Source organism: Ovis aries, chromosome 24 (assembly GCF_016772045.2).
Source record: "Ovis aries strain OAR_USU_Benz2616 breed Rambouillet chromosome 24, ARS-UI_Ramb_v3.0, whole genome shotgun sequence".
In the NCBI taxonomy this organism is placed as follows: domain Eukaryota; kingdom Metazoa; phylum Chordata; class Mammalia; order Artiodactyla; family Bovidae; genus Ovis; species Ovis aries.
The window spans coordinates 12,814,506-12,831,172 of NC_056077.1; positions in this window are offsets into that span (position 1 = coordinate 12,814,506).

Here is a 16,667-nt window from a genome sequence, read left to right on the forward strand (position 1 = left end):
TGAGCTTTAAGCCAACTTTTTCACTCTCCTCTTTCACTTTCATCAAGAGGCTTTTAGCTCCTCTTCACTTTCTGCCATAAGGATGGTGTCATCTGTATATCTGAGGTTATTGATATTTCTCCCGGCAATCTTGATTCCAGCTTGTGTTTCTTCCAGTCCAGCGTTTCTCATGATGTACTCTGCATATAAGTTAAATAAGCAGGGTGACAATATACAGCCTTGACATACTCCTTTTCCTATTTGGAACCAGTCTGTTGTTCCATGTCCAGTTCTAACTGTTGCTTCCTGGCCTGTATACAGATTTCTCAAGAGGCAGGTTAGGTGATCTGGTATTCCCTTCTCTTTCAGAATTTTCCACAGTTTATTGGGATCCACACAGTCAAAGGCTTTGGCATTGTCAATCAAGCAGAAATAGATATTTTTCTGGAACTCTTTTGCTTTTTCCATGATCCAGTGGATGTCGGCAATTTGATCTCTGGTTCTTCTGCCTTTTCTAAAACCAGCTTGAACATCAGGGAGTTCACGGTTCATGTATTGTTGAAGCCTGGCTTGGAGAATTTTGAGCATTACTTTACTAGCATGTGAGATGAGTGCAATTGTGTGGTAGTTTGAGCATTCTTTGGCATTGCCTTTCTTTGGGATTGGAATGGAAACTGACCTTTTCCAGTCCTGTGGCCACTGCTGAGCTTTCTAAATGTGCTAACATACTGAGTGCAGCACTTTCACAGCATCATCTTTCAGGATTTGAAGCAGCTCAACTGGAATTCCATCACCTCCACTAGCTTTGTTCATAGTGATGCTTTCTAAGGCCCACTTGACTTCACATTCCAAGATGTCTGGCTCTAGATTAGTGATCACATCATCATGATTATCTGGGTTGTGAAGATCTTTTTGTATAGTTCTTCCGTTCTACTTATTTGTAAAAAGCACAATATCTGGGAAGAGCAATAAAGTGAGGCACAAGAAAATGAGATATGCCTATACAGAGACGCAAACCAAAGCACAACCAGCCTCTGCGAGCAATAATTTTTTTCCTACATGAGAAAAGGTAAGAAAGCACCCCTCTTACTTCAACACAGCTGCTTCTCAGCCTTTTCTTTTCCTTCCTGCTTCCAAAATTTCAGCTCTTTTGAAGTTAACGCCAAACCTGCACAAACCATGGCCCCTTCTTTTGAGAGTCTTGGACTGACTTCACAGGCACTCACTCTCATTCACTGAAGATTCTAGCCTCTAGTCCACTGTTTTCCTGTCAACCATTATTCCGGCCATCCTTCCTTGTGACTTCAGTATCCACGTGAATTATCCAGCTATCCACCCAAGGACCCCAGCCCTCAGGCCCTTGACCACCCTACCTCTGCAAACCTATTCTTTTGTCTCATCTCATCTCATGTTTACATGAATACACTCTAGAACTTTGAGAGCACCAGGTCTAAGACCTCAAACTTAAGTATTCCATCCTCTTATCGTTCCACCTCATACCTTGCAGGACCCTCTAATCCAATTATTCTTCCCCACCATTGAGAACTCTAACCTGGTGTCCCCCACCACTACCTCACTAATGATTGTTTCTTGTTCACTCTTCCTTTTTTCTTCAGACAGTTTGCTCAGGATCAAACACTAAGCCATGTCACCTGGGTACACTGTTAACTCTTTTACTTCCCAAGTTCTGTGTCTTCTTTCTCCATCCAAGTCAAGCCCAGGTTAAACCTAGTGCTTCATCTCTTCTATGCCCATAGCCCAAGAACTCAACATGGTGGGAGAAACACAAACCCAGCTGACTGACCTCACTTCACGTTTATAACCTTAGCCCTACCAGAAAATCTTAAACTCTGTTTCCCTGGAAAGTCTGTCTTTCCATCTGTCCAGGTTGACTACTTAATATCTTCTTCGCCAACCTCCAATGCCTCTTCTCCCATCCTTGGAAAACTGATGATTTTTTTCTATCTCCCTGAAAATGAGAAGCATTCCTTCAGAATAGCTCTCCCCCTCATCATATTTATAAGCATCAGTGCAGATTCTGACTGCCCTTGTGCTGGATGGACTGTCAACCCCTCCCCTATGACTCTTTCCTCCTCAAAGACTTTACCGCTCCAAATGTCTCTTTTTTGTCCTGCATCAATTCTGCCCTCTTTGTGGATCATTCCCATTAGGCTAGTGGTAAAGATCCCGCCTGCTACTGCAGGAGATGAAAGGCATGTGGGTTTGATCCCTGGGTCGGGAAGATCCCCCGGAGGAGGAAATGGCAACCCACTCCAGCATTCTTGCCTAGACAATTCCATGGACAGAGGAGCTCGGTAGACTACAGTCCATTGGGCCACAAAGAGTCAGAAACTTTCATGACTGAAGCGACTTAGCACACAGGCCCCTGTAAGCATACAGACAAGCTATGGCAACTCTCATTTTTTAAGATCACTTCCCTTGATACTACATCTCATTCTACCAATATTGCATTTTTCTTTCTTTCTTGCAAACTAACCCACATTCCAGGCTTATTATTCTAACTGAATCCATATGAGTCTTATTTATGCCATTTCACTTATGCCAATAACCTCTATGTTGCTAAAATGAATAGTCAACCCTCAGCCCTCCTTTTACAAGAATTCTCAGCAATCTTTGGTACATCTGGTCACTCTTTCTTCTTAAAAATATAAAGCAAATGAATGAATGTAAGAAAACAGAAACATATACAGAGAACAAACTAGAGGTTACCAATAGGAAGACAGTTCAGGGAGGGGCAAGATGGAGGAAAGGATTTAAGAGATATGAACTACAAGGAAGAAAAAAAAATAAAACACAAGGACCTAATGTACAGCACAGGCAATATAACAATATTTTATAATAACTTTAAATGGAGTATAATCTATAAAAATATCAAATCATTGTTGTACACCTGAAACAAATATAACATTATAAATCAACCATGCACACGCAGTGTCAGTCATGTCCGACTCTCTGAAACCCATGGACCTTAGCCTGCCGGGCTCCTCAGGGATATTCCCAGCCAGAATACTGGAGTGGTTTGCCATGCCCTTCTCCAGTGGGTCTTCCCGATCCAGGGATCAAACTCACGTCTCCAGCATCTCCTGCATTGCAGGCAGATTCTTTTACCTGCCGAGCCATCAGGGAAGCCCCATAAATCAACAATACTTCAATTAAAAGCATCCTCTGTTCCTGAATTTGGAGATATCTACTCCTTCACAGGAAGCCCCTCTTCTTTTCTGGGTCATCCTCATATGCCAACTTCTTGAAGTGGAAATCATCCAAAGCTCAACCCTTAGCCTCATCTTCCCTCCCTTCCCATCTCTTCTCCTCTGCTCTTCTCTACGCCCTTTCCCTTGATGGCTACATCCTTTCTTATTTATCACCTGTGTGATGATAATCCCAGAATTAATAATGCTAGTCAATCCTGCCACAGTACTCTACGCTTCACTCAACTCTCCAATAGCCAACGCAAAATCTTCAAGTAGACATGAAATGAGCATCTTAAAAACCTGAGGTTGAAAACAGAACTTTTGACTTCTCAGAGAAAACCTACTCCAGATCCAAAAATGAATGTTTAATCTACTCATTCATCACTACCTTCATCATAACTCTTACTATAAGAGAGAGCTCAACAAATTATGGCCTTTGGGCCAAATCCAGCCCACCATCTGTTCTGGTGGATAACATTTTATTGGAAATCAGCCACTCTCATTCATTTGTATATTGTCTGTGGCTGCTGTCATGCTACAATGCCAGAACTGAGTGGTTGTGACAGAAACCATTTGTTCCACAAAGCCCGAATTTTTTACTAATTGGCCCATTTCAGAAAAAGTTTGCTGACTGCTGACCCAAGCCATCATTGTTTCATACCTTTGTGATTGCCATGGCCGGCTTCTTGGTAGTCTTCTATTATTTTCCCTCTTCTTCACCCAGAAGTCAGAATGATGTTCTTGAAATCCTAATTACATCTTTTAGCTCTCCTAATTAAAAACTCTAATCGTTCCATCATATTTGCAATAAAAGCCATACTCTGTGCCATGACCTAAATGTATGTGTGCGCTCAGTCGTGTCCGACTCTTTACAACCTCATGAACTGTAGCCCATCAGGCTCTCTGTCCGTGAAATTTACCAGGCAACAATTCTGGAACAGGTTGCCCTTTCCCACTCCTGGGGATTTTCCAAACCCAGGGACTGAACCCGCTCCTCTGGTGTCTCCTGCATTGGTAGGCCACTGTGCCACCTTGTCATGACCTACAAGGCCATAAATGATCAGGACCTACTTTTGCTAACTATTTCTTACAGCTTTTTTCCTTACTCACCAGACTCCATGTAGCCTCTTTACTTTTCCTCGGATAAGCCTAGCATTCCACTTTTCAGGATCTTTGTACCTGTTTTGCCATCTGCCTAATGCACTTTTCAGACTTCCCCTGCGGACTCAGAGGTAAAGAATCAGCCTGCAATGTAGGAGTTGCAAGAGATGCAGGTTCGATCCCTGGATCGGGAAGATTCTCTAGAGGAGGGCATGGCAATCCACTCCAGTATTCTTGCCTGGAGAATCCCATGGACAGAGGAGCCTTGTGGGCTATATAGTCCATAGGGTCACAAAGAGTTGGACACGACTGAAGCAACTTAGCATGCATGCACGCAAAGCGCTTTTCACCTATCTATCCGTACAACTCCTTCTTTTCATTATTTGTGTCTCTGCTCCAATTTCATCTCTTTGGCTCTAAGAATACTGTTTTCCATTTGACAGGGAGATTGTGTCTCTCATTCACTGCCATGTCCACAGGACCCTGCATCTTGTAGACTCTCAATATGTAATTGTTGAGGGTCTACATGAATGAGGCCAACACAGAGCTCAGCAGAAGGAACTGTGGGGACACAAAGCAAAGGTGATTAGCACTAAGGGACGGTTGGTTGAGAAGGCTAAAAAAGAAGGGGGGAGGAGATTATTCAAAAAGTTGGGGGGGGCAAATATGTCCAAAGACAGGAACTATAGGAGCAGGTGGCTCACTTAAGAGCCCAAGTGTGCATTTAGTTGAGATTCTGTGACAACATGAACTGTAGCATGCCAGGATCTTCTGTCCATGCATTTTTCAGGTAAGAATACTGGAGCAGGTTGCCATTTCCTATTCAAAGAGATCTTCCCAACCCAGGGATCAAACCTGTGTCTCCTGCATTTCCTGCACTGGCAGGCAGATTATTTAACACTGTGCCACCCAGGAAGCCCAGGAGCACAAGTAGTGGTACATAGAGAGTAGATACACATATAAATCACAATGCGGGGGGCAGTGGTGGTGTGGAATAGACACCACGCAGGTGATAAAAGACCTTGAATATCAAGCTGTTTACTATGTCTGAGGTCATTAAGAAATCATTGATGTTGTTCACTCACTAAGTCATGTCCAACTGTTTGCAGCCCCTTGAATTGCAGCACACCAGGCTCCTTTGTCCTCCACTGTCTCCCAGAGTTTGCTCAAATTCATGTCCATTGAGTCGGTGATGCTATCTAAACCCATCTCATCTTCTGCCACCCTCTTCTCCTTTGACCGTCAATCTTGTCCAGCATTGGGGTATTTTCCAATGAGTCAGGTCTTCATATCAGGTGGCCAAAGTATTAGAGCTACAGCTTCAACAACAGTCCTTCCAATTCAGAGTTGATTTCCTTTAGGATTGACTGGTTTGATCTCCTTGCCATCCAAGAGATCCTCAAGAGTCTTCTCTAGCACCACAATTTGGAAATATAAAAATAAATGAAGACTAAACAGAATTACAGCATGATTAGAAGTACTGGTTTCCAGGACTTTGGCACATTCCTGATTCTCTCCTTTCTACTATGAGGTTTTTATAAATAGTTCCTTGGATTTTCATTATCAAGTGTGTTAATTTGATGTCTGTTCCCAGAGTCAAGCTTCAAAACTTTCCTCATCTCTAATGTATCAACCTCATTCCTGGAATTCCATAGTATTGTAATTACTTAAGATTTTTGAAAGCTATATGCACAAAAATATTCATTGCAGTATTATTTATAATGGGAGGAAAATATAATAAACTAGATATTTTACAGAGGCAAAATTAAGAGATTATGATATACCTTCTTACTGTAACATTATGTTATAAAGATAATATTTTTCTAGAAGGACAGGAAAAAAATCAGTGATTACCAGCGTTTAGAAGTGGGAAGAGAGGATGACTTAAAAGGTTTATGAGGAAATTGTTGGTGACAATAGGGCTTTTCAGCATCTTGATTATAGGGGTTTCTACACAAGTGTCAAAATTCAGAGAACTGTACATTCAGTTCAGCTCAGTTGCTCAATCGTTTCTGACTCTTTGCAACCCCATGGACTGCAGCACGCCAGGCCTCCCTGTACATCACCAACTCCTGGACCTTGCTCAAACTCATGTCCATTGAGTCGGTGATGCCATCCAACCATCTTGTCCTCTGTGATCCCCTTCTCCCCCTGCCTTCAATCTTTCCCAGCACCAGGGTCTTTCCAATGAGTCAGTTCTTTGCATCAGGTGGCCAAAGTATTGGAGTTTCAGGTTCAGCATCAGTCCTTCCAATGGATATTCAGGACTGATTTCCTTTAGAATTGATTGGTTTTATCTCCTTGCAGTCTAAGGGACTCAGACATCCATACATGACCACTGGAAAAACCATAGCTTTGACTAGGACCTTTGTTGGCAAAGTAATGTCTCTGTTTTTTACTATGCTGTCTAGGTTGGTCATAGCTTTTCTTCCAAAGAGCAATTGTCTTTCAATTTCATGACTGCAGTCACCATCTGCAGTGATTTTGGAGCCCAAAGTCTGTCACTGTTTCCATTGTTTCCCCATCTATTTGCCAAGAAGTGATGGGCCTGCATGCCATGATCTTAGTTTTTTGAATGCTGAGTTTTAAGCCAGCTATTTCACTCTCCACTTTTACTTTCATCAAGTGACCCGTACATTAAAATGGATAGACTCTACTATGTGCAAACTACACCTCAAAAGTCATAAAGCTTAAAACTGTTTTTTATTGTTTTGAGTGCCATGGAGAATATGCACAAGCAATGTGAAACAGTATCAAGCAACACAGAAACCACACACAGAAAAACATACTGGAGAAAACCATGTCCAAATCCTGTAGATTTTGCTGGTGAGAGAGCAAATATTGTTTTCTATTATTTTTCTTCTTTTCTGTGCTTCATTCTAGTGATGAAACAACTAAAGGTTGCTTTAAGCATATGCTAGATTATAGAAGTTTCTCTCAGTTGTCTTTGACTTTCGGGTCCTTCACACAGCACACAAGACTTTGCCTGATACCTGTTATCTGTGTGTGTGCTCAGTCGTGTCCCGCTCTTTGAGACCCCATGGACTGTAGCTTGCCAGTCTCCCTTGTCCATGGAATTTCCCAGGCAAGCTTACTGGAACAGGATGCCACTTCCTTCTCCAGGGGCTCTTCCTGACCCAGGGAGTGAATGTGCATTTCTTGCATCTGCTGCACTGGCAGGTGAATTTTTCACCACTCCACCACCTGGGAAGTCCCTATCTGTAATCTACTGGAAAGAAATGGGTTAGCACCATGGACAGCTCCTGGACTTTTTTTTTTTTTTTTAGGATGGCTTTCTCACGGGCTTGGAATGGGATTCTAACAGTTTCTCTCTCACATTGCCCTATGACAGTTCCTTAAGTCAGGAGACACTGTTTTTCTCTCAAAAGTCTCTGTGATTCAATGTCCTCTGCTAGCAGAATCCACCTCCCAGCCCCTACTTTCCTCTCTAGACTTTTGTGAACAAACGCGAGACACGCTCAGAATACTTGCTGAGCACAAGAGAAAACCTGTGTTATTATCTAGACTTTTGAAGTAGACAATCTCTTCAAAACCATTTCATAAATAATCTTTTAGAATCTGTCAGAAAATACATGTTGCAAGCGACAATAACAACTGTGTTCTTTAGAAAACACATTTTAACTTCCATCCAAGTTCATCAGAACATTTTCCCCCAAATTCCCATCAGTACATTTTTTGCCTCCTTGTCTAAACAGTTATGACGGACTGGAGTGGTGGTGAGAGGACAACGGCCTAATGAGGACAAGTAGAGAAACCAAGAGACAAAATGGAAAAGCTGTAATAAATTATAGATTTTGATAAATTACCCCACACTCTTGAGTTTCAATTACAGAAACACACAGTTTACACAAGTAATTACTGAAGAAATTACCACAGAAGCGCATCCATTCATTGAATTATAAGGCATCAATTCTGTCCCCTTGATTGCATCTTCAGTTCCAAGGATGGCAATCACAGCTTCACACAAAACTTTAATAACACAATCTTTGGGGGATTAAAAAAAATGCCGTTGGACATAAAATGTGTACAGGAATGATAAGAAAAAGCTGTTGATTCATTCTGAGAAAGAAAATGGCTTCAATGAGTTAATTGCCCAGCCAGAACTTTGACAGTTGGAAGCTGATCACTCAGTGAGCTGGCTCTAGAATTCTAACGCTCTCTGAGGGTCTCTGACACTACCTTGGGGGTCAAGAGAGACGACCCATGAAGGATAACGCCAGCCACAAATTTAACCTGTCGATTTTGGATTGTCATATAACAATAGAGCTGAATGGATGTTTAAGGGATTTTAGTCTAGCCTTTAACTCAGTGCTTACAAGTTTTCCTCAACTCAGTGTCCAGATATAGATAGATAACAAACATGTACACACACACACATTATTTTTTTTGTTTTTTTAATATTTATTTATTTTTTTTAATTTTAAAATCTTTAATTCTTACATGCGTTCCCAAACATGACCCCCCCTCCCACCTCCCTCCCCACAACCTCTCTCTGGGTCATCCCCATGCACCAGCCCCCACACACACATTAAATTCCTTGTAGAAGACATTCCATGTCCCTTCATTGTCCCTTCACTATTTTAATTTTTCAATTAATATTTATTGGATCACAGTTGACTGACAATGTTGTGTTAGTTTCTATGAACAGCAAAGTGAATCATATAATATTTGTCTTTATCCATCTGACTTCACTCAGAACAGCAGTCTCTAGGTCCATCCGTATCACTGCAAATGGCATATTTCGTTCTTTTTACGAGCTGAGTAATATTCCATTGTATGTTTGCACCACATCTTCTTTACCCATTCTTTCACTGATGGACATTTAGATTGCTTCTATGTGCTGGCTACTGTAAACAGTGCTGCAATGAATGTTGTGCTGCTGCTGCTGCTGCTGCTAAGTCGCTTCAGTCGTGCCCACATGTATCTTGTTGAACTATGGTTTTCTTTTTTTTTTGATATATGCCCGGGAGTGGGATCGCCTTCACTACTTTAAAAATTATCTTTAATCAACTTTTTTGAAGTTGTAATTTATTGGATGGACAGGGAGGCCTGGCGTGCTGCAATTCATGGGGTCGCAAAGAGTCGGACATGACTGAGCGACTGAACTGAACTGAACTGAATATGCAATCATTTAAATAAAGTTTGATGAGTTTGGATACATACATCAGAGTAACCATCATTACATTCAACCTATAGAATATATCCACCACCCCCAGAAAATACCTTCCTAACTGTTTGGAGTCAGCATCTCTCCTGCTGAACCCCGGTGGGAGGGTGATTGAGAAAAACAATCATGCTTAGTTTCATCACTATAGTTTGGCTTTGCTTTATCTAAATTTTCTGTGAATGAGATGATGATACAGTATGGAGTCTCTTGTGTCGTCTTCTTTCTATCAGCATAAAGCTTTTGAGATTCGTTGGTGTTGTTGCATATAGTAATTGATTCTTTTTGTTGCTGAGGAGCATCCCGCTATATGGATGTATCACAGTTTAGGCATGCTCTGTTGATGGACATTTGGGTAGTTTCCAGTTTGGGTATTCAGGAACAAACAGCATCTCCACAAGGCTGTTAAGAGCTGAACCACCATCTAATTAAACCACCATAGATTAGAAGTAGGGACTGGTCAAGAATCCATCTGCCAAACAGGAAGCTCAAGAGATGCGGGTTTGATCTCTGGGTCAGGAAGATCCCCTAGAGTAGGAAATGGCAACCCACTCCACTATTCTTGCCTGGTAAATCCCATGGACAGAGGAGCCTGGGGGGGAGGGTGCTACAGTCTGTGGGGTCACAAAGAGTCAGACATGCCTGAGTAGAGCACAGCAGTCTTTCCACTTCCTCAGAGCCCAGACAGAAATGAAGCATGCTCATGCTTTCTCCTAACCTTCCACTTGATTCTCCTTAGAAAGATGGTTTTCAAAGGCACCAGTCATAAGATTTCCTGATGCCTTGAGGATGAAACACAAATACTTTCCCATAGCCTAGGGTTCCCACCATCAGAGGGCTGCAAACTGGGGCCCTTGGGACAAACAAAGTCAGCCTAACATTTATATGTGTCAAGACAGTTTTTTTTGGGAAAACAACTGCACCCATTCAGTTTTGTTATCAATTGTGGCTGCTTTTTCTGTAAGTAGCAGAATGGAGCCATTGCGACAAAAACCATATAGTGTGAAATGCTGAACTGTTTACCACGTGGCTTTTTACTGGAAGAGTTAGCCAGCCCCTGCCCGACATCATCAGACTCTTGTTTGTGGCTCTCCCAGGTGACTCCCCGCTTTCCTGCCCTGCCACAGCCATGCTGGCATCCACAGGGTTCCTGCCAGCCCCCGGCCAACGTCCTTCCCTTCTCTCCTCAGGGCTCACACTCCATCACCAAGCTCTCACCGCAAATGCCTCCAAGAGACCATCAACTGTAAGTTTCTTCATAATACTTCTGACTTGGGAAATTCTACATTTATTCCTTTAAGTCAGTCATTCATTCATCAGACATTTATGGAGTGTCTAGTATGTGCAACGCAATTGGTACAGGCCAGTGGACAAGTCAGAAATGATTCTGGCCATTTTAGAGTTCACATTCTAGTTGGGGAAAACAAAAGACAGCGTGGTAACATACACATTCACATGGACGCATTTTATTTATAAGAAGAACTATGAAGACAACACTGGATGGGGAGGATTTCAGAGTATATGGAGCTGAGAGGTGAATGACAAGGAGTGGGAAGTCTAGAATATTCCCAAAAGAGGGAATGGCAAGTGCAAAGGCCCTGGGGCAGGGGCGAGCTTAGAGGAACAGAAAGAAAGCTACATGCTTGGAGCTGAATGAGCAGGGGTAAGGGGTTTCCCTCTCGCTAAGGTTTCACCTTCATGGAGGCCTCACTTATCATGATCACTGCTGTCTCTCCAGCACCTAGAAACAGACTCTCCTACCTTGGGCCTCAGTTTCCTCAGCCCTGCAACAAGAAACTTAAGCTAGATAATGTGTGTGTGTCTCACCAGCTCAAGTCTACACAGAATTTGAACTTTCTGAAATCATAGAGCTAAAAGCCAGACTCCCCATTTTAGCACCAGCCGAACATCCTCCTCATCATTTTGAAAACCGTCGAAGCGGCAACTCTCAAACATAGATCAGCAAACGCAGAGCTAAGCCAGGGATTCTCAGTATGTTCCCTCAGACGGGCGGTTTGTCAGAAGGTGAATGAGGCAAGGTTGCTGGATGAGAGTCTGGCCCTTCTGCCTTCAGGCTTTCTGGAAATATCAGATACACAATGAAGCTTTGAAAAATGGCTTCTTCTCCTTAATCAGAAATTTTTAATGCCAGTGACATGTTGTCATACTCTCATATTTTTCTACCTTTAAAATGGTTGGGATTGACATATATACACTACTATATATGAAATAGATAACTATTAATAATAGTGTATAGTACAGGGAACTCTACTCAACATTCTGTAATGACCTATATGGGAAAAGAATCTAAGAGGAGATATATATATATATATATATATATATATATATATATGTATAGGTATATGTATATGAAAGTGAAAGTGACGTTGCTCAGTCATGTCCAACTCTTTGCAACCCCGTGGACTGTAGCCTACCACGCTCCTCCGTCCATGGGATTTTCCAGGCAAGAGTGCAGGAATGGGTTTCCATTTCCTTCTCCAGAGGATCTTCCCGACCCAAGGATTGAACCCGGGTCTTTCGCATTGTAGGCAGACGCTTTACCGTCTGAGCTACCAGGGAAGTCCATTATATATATACATAGATACATAGATGCATATATACACACATACACATATGTATACATATATACATATATAATTACATATACATATACACATATACACTATATATGTATACATGTATGCTTCCCTCCTGCTCAGTTGGTAAAGAATTCACCTGCAATGTGGGAGACCTGAGTTTGATCCCTGGGTTGGGAAGATCCCATGGAGAAGGGAACGGCTACCTACTCCAGTATTCTGGCCTGGAGAATTCTGTGGACTACAGTCCACGCAGAGAGTTTCACTTTCATATATATGTATAACTGGGCTGTACACCTGAAACCTATACAGCACTGTAAGTCAATTATACTCCTGTAAAAAAATTAAAGTGATGTTTTCCCTACCTTTTAATACACTCTCTTTTATGTGGAGTTTAGTTGCTTTAGTTGCGTTAGTCTCTACTGCACAACAAAGTGAATCAGCCGCACATATACAAACATCCCCTCTTTGGCACCACGGAGCACTGAGTAGAGTTCCCTGTGCTATAAAAACACCTGTAAGCAGTCACTGTGAAAAGGAAGGGAGAAGTTAACTGGCTGGTAATGTTTCCCCCTGCATTTACATGGGCACTGTTTCTTCCCTGAGATGATTAAATGGGGAAACTATTCAGTCCAAGTGGTGATGTCCACAAAGATAAAAATCCACTGAAGATCTTTGCTCCTTTTTCTCTCTTTTTCATGTGCACACGCACACACACACACACACACACCTATAAACACACACCAATGTCTCAGATGCATCGTTGTCAATAATATTCACGAAAATACACATAAGCACAAACATGGATTTATAGTCACAGCCTGCAGTGTGTGCACAAACACTCATCTGCTTGTGTCTCTACAGGTAGGAATACTCTCCTGCACCTGACACCCATAACAATAAAAAATCCACTTATGTACCTACAAATACAAAACAGATGAGTGTTTGCAACAGAGAACTCACACACACGTACACACAGAGCACGAGCATGCAGGGACAGGTACAGTCTTAAGATACAAATTCTCACACTCAGATATAATGACACAGGCACACAAGACACACACACCAACACACATGCAACTGCGCGTGCACAGACAGGCAAGCACTCACGTGCTTGGGCTTCCCTGGTGGCTCGGCGGTAAAGAATCACCAGCAATGCAGGAGATGCAGGTTTGATCCCTGGGTTGGAAAGATCCCCTGGAAAAGGAAGTGGCACCCACTCCCAGTATTCTTTCATGGAGAATTCCATGGACAGAGGAGCCTGGCAGGCTACAGTCCATGGGGTCGCAAAGAGTCAGACATGACTTAGTGACAAAATAACAGTAACACGAGTAATCAGAAGCATGTGAGTACTCCTCCAACTCTGGAAGGCAGACACACAACTGCTGTGTGTGCACACACACACCTGGGGGCCTCACACTGTTCCTAAATGATCAGGTGAAAAGAAACACAATTGGTAAAGGATTGAGGATGTGTTTTTGCTTCCGCTTTCTGTATTTCCCTACCTTGCTATGAAATGGAAAATCAATTGCAGTGAAATCAGGGAAGCAGTAAGAAAATAAGATGCAGGCTCCTGGGGAAGCATAGATCTGGCATTCATCTCTGCCAAGACAAGGAGGATGAGGAGGTTAGGCTCTGTGGGGAAGCCGGATCTCTGCCCTGGAAATTCATGAAATCCTCACCAGAGGGAGTCTCCCAGGATACTCCTCATCATCCTTCAAGTTAATATTAACAACAGCCTTATGTTTATGACTCCTTTTGACATTAGGGAGAAAAACGATTTCACATCTATGTTCTCTTTTTATTGTGAAGCTTCAACAAAAGGAAAGGCAGATGCCATGGTGCCATGTCAGAGTTCACAAGGACCAGGGGCTTCCGTGGTGGACCATTGACTAGGATGCTGGGCTCCCAATGCAGGGGCCTGGGTTCAATCCCCAGTCAGGAAACTAGATCCGCATGCCACAACTAAAAATCCAGCATGCCATAACAAAGACTGTGTGCCACATCTAACATCCAGTGCAGCCAAATAAATAAATCTATTTTTTTTTAAAAGAAAGCAATCACCAAGACCCCAACAATGATCTCACATATTCACAAGGTGCCTCACTTTGTGCTAAGTGCTTCTGCCACCTTAACTCACAGGATCTTAGCAACAACCCTGAGGGGCAAATGTATTGATATTATTATTCCCATTTTGAAGTTGAGTAAAGTGAGGCTAAGAGAGGTAATAACTTGCTCAAGATTACAACTGATGAGGCTGCTCTGTGAACCCAGGTTGAATTTGGGTAGATCGATCCAGGAGGTGGTTGAGACTGGGGTGTTTTAGAATACTGAGGTGTTTTTTGTTTTTTTAACAAAAGCTTTATTTTTAAACATACTTTTTAAAGAAGCATAACCAGAGCTCATTTCAGAAGGCCAAGCTGGCTCTTTTTTGATAGTTGGCCTCTGTCCCCTGGGAACAAATTTCCATGGGAAGCAGAAGTCACAAAAGCCACCAAAGGAACAACAGATGACCTCGTTCAAGCTTTTGACTATAGCAGAGGTTCTCAACCTTGGGCGGTATTGATATTTTGGGCCAGATAACTTTTGCTGTGGGGAGTCTGTCCTGTGCCTTGCGGATGTTTAGCTACACCCCTGGCCTCTACACACCGGATGCCATCATCATCATCTTTGAAAACCAAAAATGCAAAAAGAAAAAAAAAAGAAAACCAAAAATGCCTCTGGGCATTACCAACTGTCCCCTAGGGCACAATATCATTCCTAGGTGAAAAACCACTGGACTAGAGCCTTCCTGAATGCCTATTGTGTGCAAAACACTGAATGATGTATTTTAATTCATTTATCTCCCCAGCAATCCTATAAGATATCAATATCCCCATTCGATAGGTGGGGACACTGAATCACACAATGCATATATTATAACTGATCATATCCAATATCCCTTTCTGTTACCCCTATTTCCAATAAGATCAACTCTATTAAGCACTCACTGTGCCAGGCACTGCGTTTACTCTATATAGATTCACCACAACTCTTTGCAGTAGACATCAAAACCTTTTCCATTGTATGGGTGAGAAAACAGAGGTCCGGCTAGCAAAATGTGGGGCTCTGACTTGTGCCATGTGACCGGTAGTCTTGGCACTCAGCAGGTCTAAAGTACCACTGCTCTTGCAGATAGGAAAGATTAGGTTGAATCTCATGAAGACCACAACAAGGGCTTTTTAGTTTTTAATTGGCATATAATTGCTTTGGGGGCTTACCGCCACTAGCGGTAAAGAACTAACCTGCCAAATCAGAAGATATAAGAGATGTGGGTTTGATCCCTGGGTCAGGAAGATCCCCTGGAGGAGGGCGTGACAACCCACTCCGATATTCTTGCCTGGAGAATCCCATGGACAGTGGAGCCTGGCAGGCTATAATCCATAGGGTCACAAAGAGTCGGATGTGGCTGAAGAAACTTAGCATGCATGCACGCATAATTTCTTTACACTGTTGTGTTCGTTTCTGCTGTACAACAAAGTGGACCAGCTATATGTATACATATATCCCCTCCTTCTGCAACCTCTCTCTCACTCCCCATCCCACTCCTCTAGGTCATCTCGAGAACTGAGCTGGGCTCCCGGTGCTACACAGCAGCTTCCCACCAGCTATCCGCCATACACATGGTAGTGTATGTGTGTCAATGATGCTCTCTCGATTAATCCCACCCTCTCCTTCCCCCCGACATCCACAAGTCTGTTCTCGACGTCTGTGTCTCTATTTCTGCCCTGCAAATAGGTTCATCGATACCATTTTTCTAGATTCTATATATATGCCCCAAACACAGTCTTTTATTTGAACATTTCCTGCCTTGTGAGCTAGCATAGTGATTTGGAGTATCAGAGTCACGATTTACAAAAAACTAAACTGTGCAACTGAATTATAAAGCCAATCCCCTGTGGCATTGTTGATAAGCCTTAAGCATCACTCCTCTCTGAATCACCACCAAATTGTACCACTGGGCTTTAGCTACTACTAATTAACTCCCTGGCAACCTAGTATATTTTCCACTGTTTTGGGGCTGTGTAAACTCTTCCAGCTGGGATGGTCCAGAGACCTTTGAGTCCAACCTAGATGATGATCTTCCTGTCTTTGTGACAGAAAATATATGGGTCAGGACTGTTAAAGATGAAAAATAGCATCCTATTAAAATCTAGCATTCTGTGAGGTCCTCTAAAATGGTGTAAGACCACAACTTAGAGGCTTCAAGGCAAACTCCCTTATTCTATTCTGAAGGACACTAAACACTAAAAAAGCAACTCACATTCACTACCCTTTCCTCTTGGTACTAGCACTGTAATTTTTGACTGGGTATCACTCCCCTCTTACACACACAGCCCCACCCTCACTCCAGGGATGTGCCTTGATTGGCTTAAAATAGTCCACACCCTCCAGGAAGCCACTCTGATTGGTTCAGTGTATCTGATACATTTTGAGCCAATGAGATAACAGATATACTTGTTGGAAGAGAAAACATTTCTCCTCTATGGGAGATGGCTGTGAGGAAAGGCATACTTAGTTCCTGCTGCTAAGTGATGAAGAAGTACTGGGCTC